The sequence below is a fragment of the Zea mays genome, chromosome 4 (assembly GCF_902167145.1).
Source record: "Zea mays cultivar B73 chromosome 4, Zm-B73-REFERENCE-NAM-5.0, whole genome shotgun sequence".
Classification (NCBI taxonomy): domain Eukaryota; kingdom Viridiplantae; phylum Streptophyta; class Magnoliopsida; order Poales; family Poaceae; genus Zea; species Zea mays.
The window spans coordinates 87,441,419-87,453,552 of record NC_050099.1 but is presented as its reverse complement, the minus strand read 5'-3'; positions in this window follow the sequence as shown (position 1 = coordinate 87,453,552).

Below are 12,134 nucleotides of genomic sequence, written 5' to 3'. Positions count from 1 at the left end.
GGGGTTTTCTGTAACGTCAGTGAGTCATGTGAATAGTAGCTTAAGGATTGATTCGCGAGGAAAACTTAAAAACCCGCCAGGGACCCCAGTGCAAAGTGGATTTCCATTTAAACCAATTCTATTATTCTTTTTAAAATGACCAGAGAACTTAAAAAATCCATAACTTGATAAAATCTTAATAAAAAGTTGTCAAACTAATTTTGCTAGCTCCTGAATATTATGAACTATCATTTAAAAATGATAAACCCTATGCTTTCTGTTCTAAATTTTAGAGTTTAAAATTAAAAACAGAAACCCACCAAACCTTGTTTAATTAAGGAAAATTAGTTTTTCTCCTGTGCTGAACTTAAGAAAATTTGTAGATGTTCAAACCTCTTTTAGACATTGTTTAAAAATAGTAGGAACCCCAGCATTAGAAATTATGATGTAGTTATTCCTTTAAAGCTATTTTGTCCAAAACTTAGAGAAAATCATAAAGGCATTAGAAATTAATGAACAGCGATTAATATTATTTTTCCTAGTTTACTTATGTAACAGAGAACCTAGGAAAAATACAGAGACCATTAATTTGGACCAGTTTTAAATTAAAATGTTTTATTTAGCCTTATATGGACTGAAAATCATATATTAGAGTAGCAAAACTATAACCAAAATGAGTAATAAAAATCCAGTGGACTTACAACCACCAGAGCCCCACTACAAAAATAAAGAGCACCTCAGCCCAACTTTTTAAGTAAGGAAAATAAATACAAAAGGATAAGGCATTTCCCCAATAATTCTTGAACAACCCCTAAGAATGTGATAATAGGCAACCAAAAATTAGCTAAGTCCATAATGAGATAAACTACCAGAGAAAAATGCAAACTCATGAAAAAGAAGCAAACTCATACCTATTGCTAATAATTTAAAAGAAAGGCCACTTGATTCAAATAATACATACCACCCCTTCCCTTAAGCAAATAGAGGCCAAACTTCAGAATGATTGCTCTTGCACAAAATAACAACCAAGAAAAATAAGAACTCTGTTGTTTGATGTTTTTCAAATATAGTGGTAGTAGAAAGCACCCATTTGGCTAGAAACTTGAGAAAACCATAGAAAAATAATTAAAAGGTATTAATGACTAGAAATTTGTATCAAGTCATGTTATAACACCTAAAAGCCAGCAAAAATAAGTTTTGGAGAATTACTCACTGTTAAATAGTAGTTGTAGTTCAAAGCACCCCTTCTGCCCTAAAATTTAATAATTTTGTCCAGCGAAAACTATTCACTTTCTGATCACCAAATTTTGAGACAGAGAAACATACACCAGTACCCAGCCACTGTAATTTTTGCAGAATTTTTAGAATTTTATAAAAGCAACTTGTAGTTCAAACCCACTCCAAAACATTAAAGAGAATAAAAGAAGAAAGAAGAAATAAACCTCACCCCAATAAGTCTAACTTGAGAACTTATCAATTCTCCCTAAGACTTAAAAGGAATTCAGTGGTACCCTAAAAATTGAATCCACTACTTACCTTAGCTAAGTTTAAACCAATTTACCAAGTATACCACCCAAGGGTCTTACATAAGTAAAGTTAACCTTGTTTAACTCAAGAAGATCATACACCTTTAAAGTTGTAATTTCTAGAAGCACATATCATATCATGCATATATCTTACGTATTGCATTCATTAGATTGTAATCTTGCCGACGGAGAGTACGTGCTCATCCCCGAGCAAGGACCTGTCCAAGAGGAAGACCATGAGCAGGCTTCAGAGGCTGCTATTGAGGATCTCCCCGCAGCCCCAGCAATTGAAGGCAAGCCCCGGTTTTATGCATAACCGTATTATTATATGCTACTTTACTACACTTAATGCTTGTAGGATTGCAATGTGCACTTAAGTGTAGGAGTTGCTTGAAACCTCTAGTTGCATGAACTTAGGATTCCTTTTGAGATGAATACTAGTATGCTAGGTCGAGTAGCTGCTTGCTAATCAGGATCTCGGTAGAAGTCGAGTGTTTTTTCTAGCACTCGCGCGAGGTCAGGAATTGATTGTATTCATCTTGATAACGGGATTTATGTTGGTCTATGGAATTGGATCTAGGGAGGATGCCTTGTCCATGAGACGGGAAAAATGAATTAAGGATTAATGTGTGGATACCTGAGTCAAGCTTTTGAACGTACTAAGCACATGCCGGAAAAAATGGTAACCGGTAAACCTAGTACCTGAGTGAAGCCGGGCGCGGACTTTATCCCTCATGCGACCTGAGACTGGGTCTCCCATGCTAGCTATGGTGGGTACAAGTGCGGTCACTGCACGGCGGCAGCCGGGGTCAGTGGAGCATTGTATGCCAAGGCGGTGAGGTCTGGACGCGAACGGGGAATCAATGGGGACGGTTGTCATGTGTGGGGTCGGAGTACCCTGCCATGTCGTGTGTTTAGGTTTACCTTGCAAGGTTAAAACTCGATTCGAATCGTCTGCTTCTCGCAGCTAATGAGACTGCTTGATTCCTTGTACTGCATCGAGTAAGAAGTGAAATGTGGTTACATGAGATAACTTGTTGATTGAACTAAATGCTTGTTACCATGTCTGCTTAGAAGAAGCAAATTTAGCTAAGTTAATGATGGTAGAATTTGAAAAGCTAAAAATTAATTTTAGAAACAGCTAGTGCTTTTGGCAAACCAAACCCCTCAGCCAAACAGCTGCATAGTCTAGAGGTAGAGGAGTAGACTCCTCACACCGGTTAAGTCTAGCTGAGTATTAGTATACTCAGCCTTGCTTGTGGCACAATTTTTGCAGGTACCATGCAGAAAATGGTTGATGGTGTGACTTGGCCTACCACCCTGCCACCGGGTTGGACGGTCGAGTGGGATGTTGCTCCGGCAGGAGAGGAGCACGAGGAGTAGTGAGCTAGGCCTTGCCCATTTCTTCGTTACCGACGACATCGATCATCCGCTGCACTTTATTTCGTGAACTTTATTTGCTACTCAAAAACTCCGATTTATGTAATAACTCAGTATTTAATTTGAGGTTTCCTGTTTTATTGTATTTCTTCTGTGACTCACCTTCGAGCGAGATTGTGGAATTTGATCCTGGTTAAGTGGCTCTATCAGACTAGATCTGAGGGACTGACGGGTTATTCCGATTTAAGTGTGTTATGGCCCCTGAGGCGTGACTTAGGCACTTAAGCTGGAATAATTCGGGCGGTTCCGCCACAGCTGGTATCGGAGCAAATTCCACCACAGAGAAAAACAATAAACCATGAATACCAATTTTCAAAATCTAAAACTTGCCTAGAAACTGCTATGGATCGTCAGGACTAGACCGCTAGACCTAGGACGAAAGGCCTTAGGCATAGAGGGAGAAATAGGTGGCTAACTAATTAGGCCCCGTGGGCCATTACTTATACTTTTAAGGATGCCCTAAAAAGGCACCCTATTTTTCTTTTGAGAGGCAACGTTTCTTCCAGCATGCATGCATTATAAAACACCAAGAGAAACTAAAATTTGAGCTAACCCCCTTTCTTTAAAACCATCCGGGCTCTCTTTTTCTTTTTCCTTCCACCATAATCTTTACCTTTGATTCCCTTCCGCAGATGAATTCACCCACCCCCGCCAGTGGAGGAGACTCTCGTTTCAGTTCTGACTTCCTTTCTCGCGATGGCTTTCCTTCCATCTTGTGGGAAGTGCTTAACTCCGCCGGTTACCCTATGCCCCCTTTGTACACAGTGCAGTTGTATGAGGAGCATCGGGTACCTCGTTGTCGGGTCTGGCTGACTTTGGAGGCTCATCCCCTTCAGCCGGGTTGGCGTTCTCTTGACTCTGAGACGATTGGACTCAGGACGGACGACACCGTTGAGGCAGCAGCCATGAAGACTCTGACGACTTTCTGTGACTACCATCCCCTGGAGATGGTAATGCACCCCTTGGGACTCTTCCCTGCTGAGAAGAAGGATGATCCCATGTGGTGTAACCGCGTGAGCCATGTAAAGGATGTGTGGGCGATGTATCCTGACTTGGTTGGGAGGGTCACTGTTCAGTGCATGAGTGCGTTGTACCGCCTTCAGGCCCTTCAGAGCGATGCTATGGCACTCCTTGCTAACACCGCTCAGACTGCCAAGCTCACTCTCGACAGTCGGGAAGATTTTATGGTCGACCTATCCACGGAGTTGGTGGAGAAGGATCTGCAGGTAGAGAGGCTGAGCCAGCGCATCACCACCTTGGAGCAGCAGGTGGAGATCCGAGACAACACTATTTATGTCTTGGAGAATCAGCTTCACGATGTGCAGAGGGAACTCGAAGAAGCAAACGACCACTTGGACATGCACCACCTGGAGATGGAGGCCAATGAAGCAGGAAGCGAGGGAGAAGAGGCTCCCGAGGAGCTAGGACCAGCCCCTGGTGCTAATGGGACTACCTCCGCGATGCCCCCTTCACCCGTATCCAATGTCGCTTCCACCGCTCAGGGTTAAGCAGTCACTTCGACACTTTTAGGCGGATAGAAACCTATGCGAGCTTAGAAATATCACATTTTGGACTAGGCTTATGGGTACTTTCCCCTGATTGATGTAACCCTGTAAACTTTTGAAATCTGTGGGATCTTTGTCACCATGTTATCTTCATTTCGAACCTAATATTATGATTATGGCATTTTTCCTTCCATATGAGATGATATCTTGTCGTTCGAAACTGTGAGTTGGGATAACAATGGCGACAATCTCTGTTTTCATATGGCAGCTAGGCAGCGTCGCGGGCAGAACGAGCAGGTTCCCCCGCCACCTCCTCCAGCTCCCACAGTGCAGGAGCTGATGGCCCAGCAGAATGAGATTCTGCGACAGCTCTTGCAGCGCCAGCCCCACCCCCAACAGCATGGTGGAGGCCAGCATCAGCGACCTCCGGCTATGGCAACTTACCATGAGTTTCTGAGCACGCAGCCGCCCTTGTTCACCAAGGCAGAGGATCCGTTGGACGCCGACGTATGGCTTCGCGTCGTCGAGTCCAAGTTTCCCCTCCTCACGGGAGACTGCCCTGATGAGGCCAAGGCTCGCTTCGCCGCACAGCAGCTTCGCGGCCCTGCTCGGACTTGGTGGGACCACTTCCGTGCTATGCTCCCCGCTGATCGTGAAGTATCTTGGGAGGAATTCAAGACTGCCTTCAGAGGACACCACATCCCAGCTGGCATTCTTGATCGGAAGTTGAATGAATTTCTGGCCCTTAATCAAGGAACCCGCACGGTACTGCAGTATGCACAAGCCTTCAACGACTTATGCCAGTATGCAGGGTATCATGCTGATTCTGATGAAAAGAAGAGGGATCGCTTCCGCAGGGGTCTCAATACCAAGCTGCGGGAACGACTCAACACTGTCCGAGCTGATAGCTTCAATGAGTTGGTCAACATGGCCATCTCCCAGGAGGATTGCATTGTTGCTCACCAGGCAGAGAAGAAGAGAAAGGCACCAATGGCAGCATCATCCGCTCAGGCTCAGAGGTTCCAGATTGTTTCTCACAATCAGAGCAGGGGTTTCCAGCAGCAGGCAGGCAGATGGGTGATCAGGCCACCTCAGCAGCAGCAGCAGCCGACACCCAACCGCTACCCAGCTCCCGCCCCAAGGAACAATCAGCCTCCGCAGCAGCAGCAGTTCCGCCAGGGCAATGGGAACAAGTGTTTCACTTGTGGCAATGTGGGCCACTATGCCAAGAATTGTCCCAGGAACCAGCAGAGGCAGATGCCAGCACCAAATCAAGACAAGGGAAGAAAGCAAAAGGTGCAAGTCAGGCAAGGAAAGCTCAACTTCACTACTCTGGAGGAAGTACCAGAAGGAGCTCCTATCATGACCGGTACCTTTTTAGTTTATAATCAACCCGCTTTAATTCTGTTTGATTCTGGTGCATCTCATAGTTTCATTAGCCAAAAGTTCAGTGCTAATTGCAAACTGCCATTCTCTCACTCAAAAGGGTCATTCATGATAGTCACACCTGGGGGTAAAATTGCAACTAATCAATTAAACCAAAGTGTGCCTATTCAACTGGGAAGCCACATTGTCAAAACCACTCTTCTTGTGTTGGGATTGGAAAATGTGGACATTATTCTAGGAGCAAATTGGATGACCTTGCACCAAGTTGTGCTTGATGTAGCCAGTCGTACCGTGGAAGTTAATTCTCCGTTCTGCGGGAATTTCACTTTAATTCTGCCTAGTCAGGGTTCTTCTCAGTCATGTGCTTTCTCTATGACGGAGTTACCCCTGAAGAAGATCCCAGTGGTCTGTGAGTATGCAGATGTCTTTCCTGATGAATTGCCAGGAATGCCACCGGACCGGAATATTGAATTCGCCATCGAGTTGCAACCGGGAACGGCCCCAATTTCCAAGAGGCCCTACCGAATGCCACCCGCTGAGTTGGCAGAGTTGAAGAAGCAATTGCAAGAGTTGCTGGATAAGGGTTTTATTCGCCCAAGCACTTCGCCTTGGGGATGTCCATCACTATTTGTGAAGAAGAAGGATGAAAGCTTGAGGCTGTGTATAGATTACCGCCCTCTTAATGCGGTAACTATCAAGAACAAGTATCCTTTGCCTCGTATTGATGTTCTTTTTGACCAGTTGGTCGGGGCCAAGGTGTTTTCCAAGATAGACCTTCGCTCTGGCTACCATCAGATCAAAATACGAGCAAGTGATATTCCGAAGACGGCATTCTCAACCAGATATGGGCTATATGAATTCTTGGTGATGTCATTCGGGCTGACAAATGCACCAGCATATTTCATGTATCTGATGAATTCTGTTTTTATGCCGGAATTGGACAAGTTCGTGGTGGTTTTCATCGATGATATTCTGGTGTACTCAAAGAACGAAGAAGAACATGTCGGGCATTTGCATGTAGTGCTTCAACGTCTGCGAGAGCACCACCTTTATGCCAAGTTATCCAAGTGTGATTTTTGGCTAAAGGAAATCAAATTCTTGGATCACACTATCTCTCAGGCTGGAATAGCTGTTGATCCTGATAAAGTGCAAGAGGTGATGAACTGGAGGCCACCAACAACTGTTCGCCAGATTCGGAGTTTTCTGGGATTAGCTGGTTATTACCGAAGATTTATTCCGGACTTCTCCTGAATTGCGAAGCCTATCACTGAGTTGCTGAAGAAAGAAGTCAAGTTTGTTTGGAGTCAGAAGTGCAAAGATGCCTTCCATGCATTAAGGCAACATCTGACCACAGCACTAGTATTGGCGCAACCCGACAGCAGCAAGCCTTTTGATGTGTATTGCGATGCGTCTGGCACTGGGCTAGGTTGTGTCTTGATGCAAGACAACCGAGTCATTGCGTATGCCTCAAGAGCACTCAGGCCTCATGAGCAAAACTATCCCACTCATGACCTTGAGTTAGCAGCAGTGGTTCATGCATTGAAGATGTGGAGGCACTATCTAATGGGAACCCACTGCAACATCTTCACTGATCATAAGAGCCTTAAGTACATTTTTACTCAGGCTGATCTCAACCTGAGGCAGAGAAGATGGCTAGAGCTGATCAAGGATTATGACCTGGAGGTACATTATCACCCAGGAAAAGCTAATGTGGTAGCAGATGCATTGAGTCGGAAGTTGCAGTGCAACTGTATTCTGATGGATTCTCGCATTAACACCTTGTGTGATGAGTTGCGCAAGATGCAAATTGAAGTGATTTCTTCTGGTTCTTTGTCTCACATTTCTGTTGAGCAAGCTTTGCAAGACCAGATTATCATGGCCCAGCTCAGTGACAAGGGAGTGCAAGTTATCAAGAAGAATCTTCATCAGAAGGTTGAGAAGTATAATTGTTTCCGCCAGGATGAAAAAGGTGTGCTATGGTTCAAAAGCAGATTGGTGATTCCTAAGGACCAGGACCTCAAGAGGAAAATTTTGGATGAGGCTCATCTCTCCAAATTCTCTATGCATCCGGGAAGCACCAAGATGTACCATGATCTGAAGCCTTTGTACTGGTGGACCAGAATGAAGAGGGAGATAGCCCAGTGTGTATCAGAATGTGACACCTGTCAGAGGATAAAGGCAAGCCACTTGAAGTCAGCTGGAGCTTTGCAACCACTGTCCGTACCTTCGTGGAAGTGGGATGACATCAGCATGGATTTCATTGTGGGTCTGCCCAACACCTCTCGTCATCATGATTCCATTTGGGTTATTGTGGACCGATTGACGAAAGTGGCACATTTTCTTCCTGTGCACACCACTGATAAGGCTCAGAAATATGCAGAATTGTATATTGACCGGATCGTGTGTTTGCACGGATTACCTCGAACCATTGTTTCTGACCGAGGCGCCCAATTTGTTGCCAGATTTTGGGAACAATTGCAGGAGTCTTTGGGAACCAAGCTAGTCAGGAGTTCAGCTTACCACCCACAGACCGATGGTCAGACGGAAAGGGTAAACCAAATCCTGGAGGATATGCTGAGAGCTTGTGCGATCGATTGTGGCAAGAACTGGGATAAGCACCTCTCCTTGGCAGAGTTTTCTTATAACAATAGTTATCAATCCAGCCTAAAGATGGCACCTTTTGAAGCTCTCTATGGAAGAAGGTGCAGGACACCACTCAATTGGTCTCAACCTGGTGAAAGAGAAGTTTTTGGACCTGACTTAGTGACTAAAGCCGAAAGGAAGGTCAAGCTAATCAGGAAGAATCTAGAAGCTGCTCAGGCCAGGCAGAAGAGCTATCATGATAGAAGAAGGAAACCTCTCCAGTTCGAGGTGGGAAGTTTTGTATACCTCAAGGTATCACCCACCAAGGGAGTGCAGAGGTTTGGGATCAAAGGCAAGCTAGCCCCTCGTTACATTGGACCTTATGAGATCATAGAAGCATGTGGACCCGTGGCATACAAGCTGAAGTTACCTTCAAAGATGTCTGCCATTCACAATGTTTTCCATGTATCTCAGCTGAAGAAGTGTGTTCGATTGCCGACCGAGATCATAGCAGAGCCAGAATTGGAGATAGAGCCAGATCTATCGTACCAAGGGTACCCCTCCAAGATTCTGGATTGCAAGGAAAGATCAACTCGGGCTAAATCGATCAAGATGTACAAGGTCCAGTGGAGTAATCACTCAGAGGAGGAAGCTACTTGGGAAACCAAGGAATTCCTAAGATCCAACTTCCCCGATTGCCTACCTAAGGAAGCTGGTACGTAATCACCCCCAACCCTCCTCCTGCCCTTCGAATCTAATTTCCAAAAATATGATCTTAATTCAGAATGAAGTAACTGTGAAGTAAAACTTAAAAGGACTTCCTTCTGAAGTTGCAAAGAGAATGACATTCGAAGAGCAGTTTATCCTAATAATAACAATAATCACTCATTTCCTATAAGTCTCACCCTTCGCTTCACCCCGGGAGGACTCTGGCCCGAATCTCGGGACGAGATTCCTTTAAGGGGGGAAGGCTGTGACACCCCAGTGTCACCTAGGGTTTCTCTCAAATACCAACCCAAGAACCATTATTTTATGTGAACCAAAGTAAGCATGAGCATCAAAATAACCTAAGTGAGAAAGAATTCACCAAGTATATACTTAAAAGTATCATGATCAAAACAATTGAGTCCTTTAAAAGATAAGAATGTGCAACCCTAATTAAAAACCCTAAGTGAGCCCCATGAGCAAAATTCAAGAAAATAAGAAAAAGGGAATGAAAAGTTTAGAATTTTTAGTTGAGCCAATTATACAAATTTAAGTATGTTTATTAAGCAACAAGAAAGATTGAGAAGGCTTAGCCAAAATAACTCAAATAAATCCCCAAATCAGCCCTTGATCTATGAACCCTTAGAGAAATTCAGATTTCTGAATTTCTGAATTTCAGACCTCTTCCCAAAGATCATCTGCGTTCTCTGTTTTTCAAAACTCAAATCCAGGAGATCCAAATATCAAAGTTGTGCCAAATTCCCTTGAACACATCCTGGAAAAGTTTGAACTCAAACCAAATTCATTTGGCATGGTTTTGGCGCAGCTTGACCTCGGGACCAGGCATTCTGACACTGGCACCTTGGTGACGCTACAACTCCCTGTCCCTAGCCTAAAACCGCGCGACGTCCATACACAAAAGACAAAGCTTGGTCTAGTGAACAAATCCTTCACAGCGATCTTGCCCAAATTCGCGAAGATTTGCTCCCAATCGGCGCTTGAACAGGGGCAGAGGCAACGGGAACACGTGTTCGACCGTGGCTGACACCCCTGGTTCACGCCCGTTCGCGCACCGCGCCTCCCAGTGCACGCCCGCGCGCACTCGCCGGTCCACGACCGCCCGTGCACCGCGCCGTGCCTATAAAGCCTTCCCAGGCGCGCCCCACTTCGCCCCGCACTCACCCTCACCGGCCAGCCACTTTCCCTTAGCTCCGGCGAGCTCAATTCCGCCCGCCATTGCCGCCAGAGCTTCGGCCATCGTGGCCAGCCCACTCCAGCCATCCTCTGGGAAAGCCAGTGCTTCGGCTAGCTCCGCCTGTAGCCCGTGAAGCTTGCCAAGCCCTCGGACCCGGCCGGACTTCACCGGAGGCCCGAGATCGACCTCACCGGACTTCGGTCTTCCGCCGCCGCGCGTGGACCGAGCTATCCAGTGAGTCTCCGACCAATTCCTTGCGCTCATGTCTTCTCTGGCATCCCGTGGACCTCCCTGACCCATCTGATTGAACTATCTCGCCGTGACCAGGCCGGTCTCCTCGCCGCCGACGAGCATCCCCGCCTGCGCGCGTGGACCGACCGACTCCGGCCATCTCCGACGGTGACCCGCACACCGTTGTGATCGTCGAGACCTCCCCTTCATCCTCGACCACTTCACCGGAACAATCTCGCCGCCGGTAAGCCCCTCCGCCCTTTCTTCCGTCGCGGTTACTGTTAAGATAGAAGAAGGACCTCGGGTTAGGATTTGTAGAACCCGAGGGGTTTTCTGTAACGTCAGTGACTCATGTGAATAGTAGCTTAAGGACTGATTTGCGAGGAAAACTTAAAAACCCGCCAGGGACCCCAGTGCAAAGTGGATTTCCATTTAAACCAATTCTATTATTCTTTTTAAAATGACCAGAGAACTTAGAAAATCCATAACTTGATGAAATCTTAATAAAAAGTTGTCAAACTAATTTTGCTAGCTCCTGAATATTATGAACTATCATTTAAAAATGATAAACCCTATGCTTTTTGTTCTAAATTTTAGAGTTTAAAATTAAAAACAGAAACCCACCAAACCTTGTTTAATTAAGGAAAATTAGTTTTTCTCATGTGTTGAACTTAAGAAAATTTGTAGATGTTCAAACCTCTTTTAGACACTGTTTAAAAATAGTAGGAACCCCAGCATTAGAAATTATGATGTAGTTATTCCTTTAAAGCTATTTTGTCCAAAACTTAGAGAAAATCAGAAAGGCATTAGAAATTAATGAACAGTGATTAATATTATTTTTCCTAGTTTACTTATGTAACAGAGAACCTAGGAAAAATACATAGACCATTAATTTGGACCAGTTTTAAATTAAAATGTTTTATTTAGCCTTATATGGACTGAAAATCAATTATTAGAGTAGCAAAACTATAACCAAAATGAGTAATAAAAATCCAGTGGACTTACAACCACCAGAGCCCCACTACAAAAATAAAGAGCACCTCAGCCCAACTTTTTAAGTAAGGAAAATAAATACAAAGTGATAATAAGGCATTTCCCCAATAATTCTTGAACAACCCCTAAGAATGTGATAATAGTCAACCAAAAATTAGCTAAGTCCATAATGAGATAAACTACCAGAGAAAAATGCAAACCCATGAAAAAGAAGCAAACTCATACCTATTGCTAATAATTTAAAAGAAAGGCCACTTGATTCAAATAATACATACCACCCCTTCCCTTAAGCAAATAGAGGCCAAACTTCAGAATGATTGCTCTTGCACAAAATAACAACCAAGAAAAATAAGAACTTTGTTGTTTGATGTTTTTCAAATATAGTGGTAGTAGAAAGCACCCATTTGGCTAGAAACTTGAGAAAACCATAGAAAAATAATTAAAAGGTATTAATGACTAGAAATTTGTATCAAGTCATGTTATAACACCTAAAAGCCAGCAAAAATAAGTTTTGGAGAATTACTCACTGTTAAAAAGTAGTTGTAGTTCAAAGCACCTCTTCTGCTCTAAAATTTAATAATTTTGTCCAGA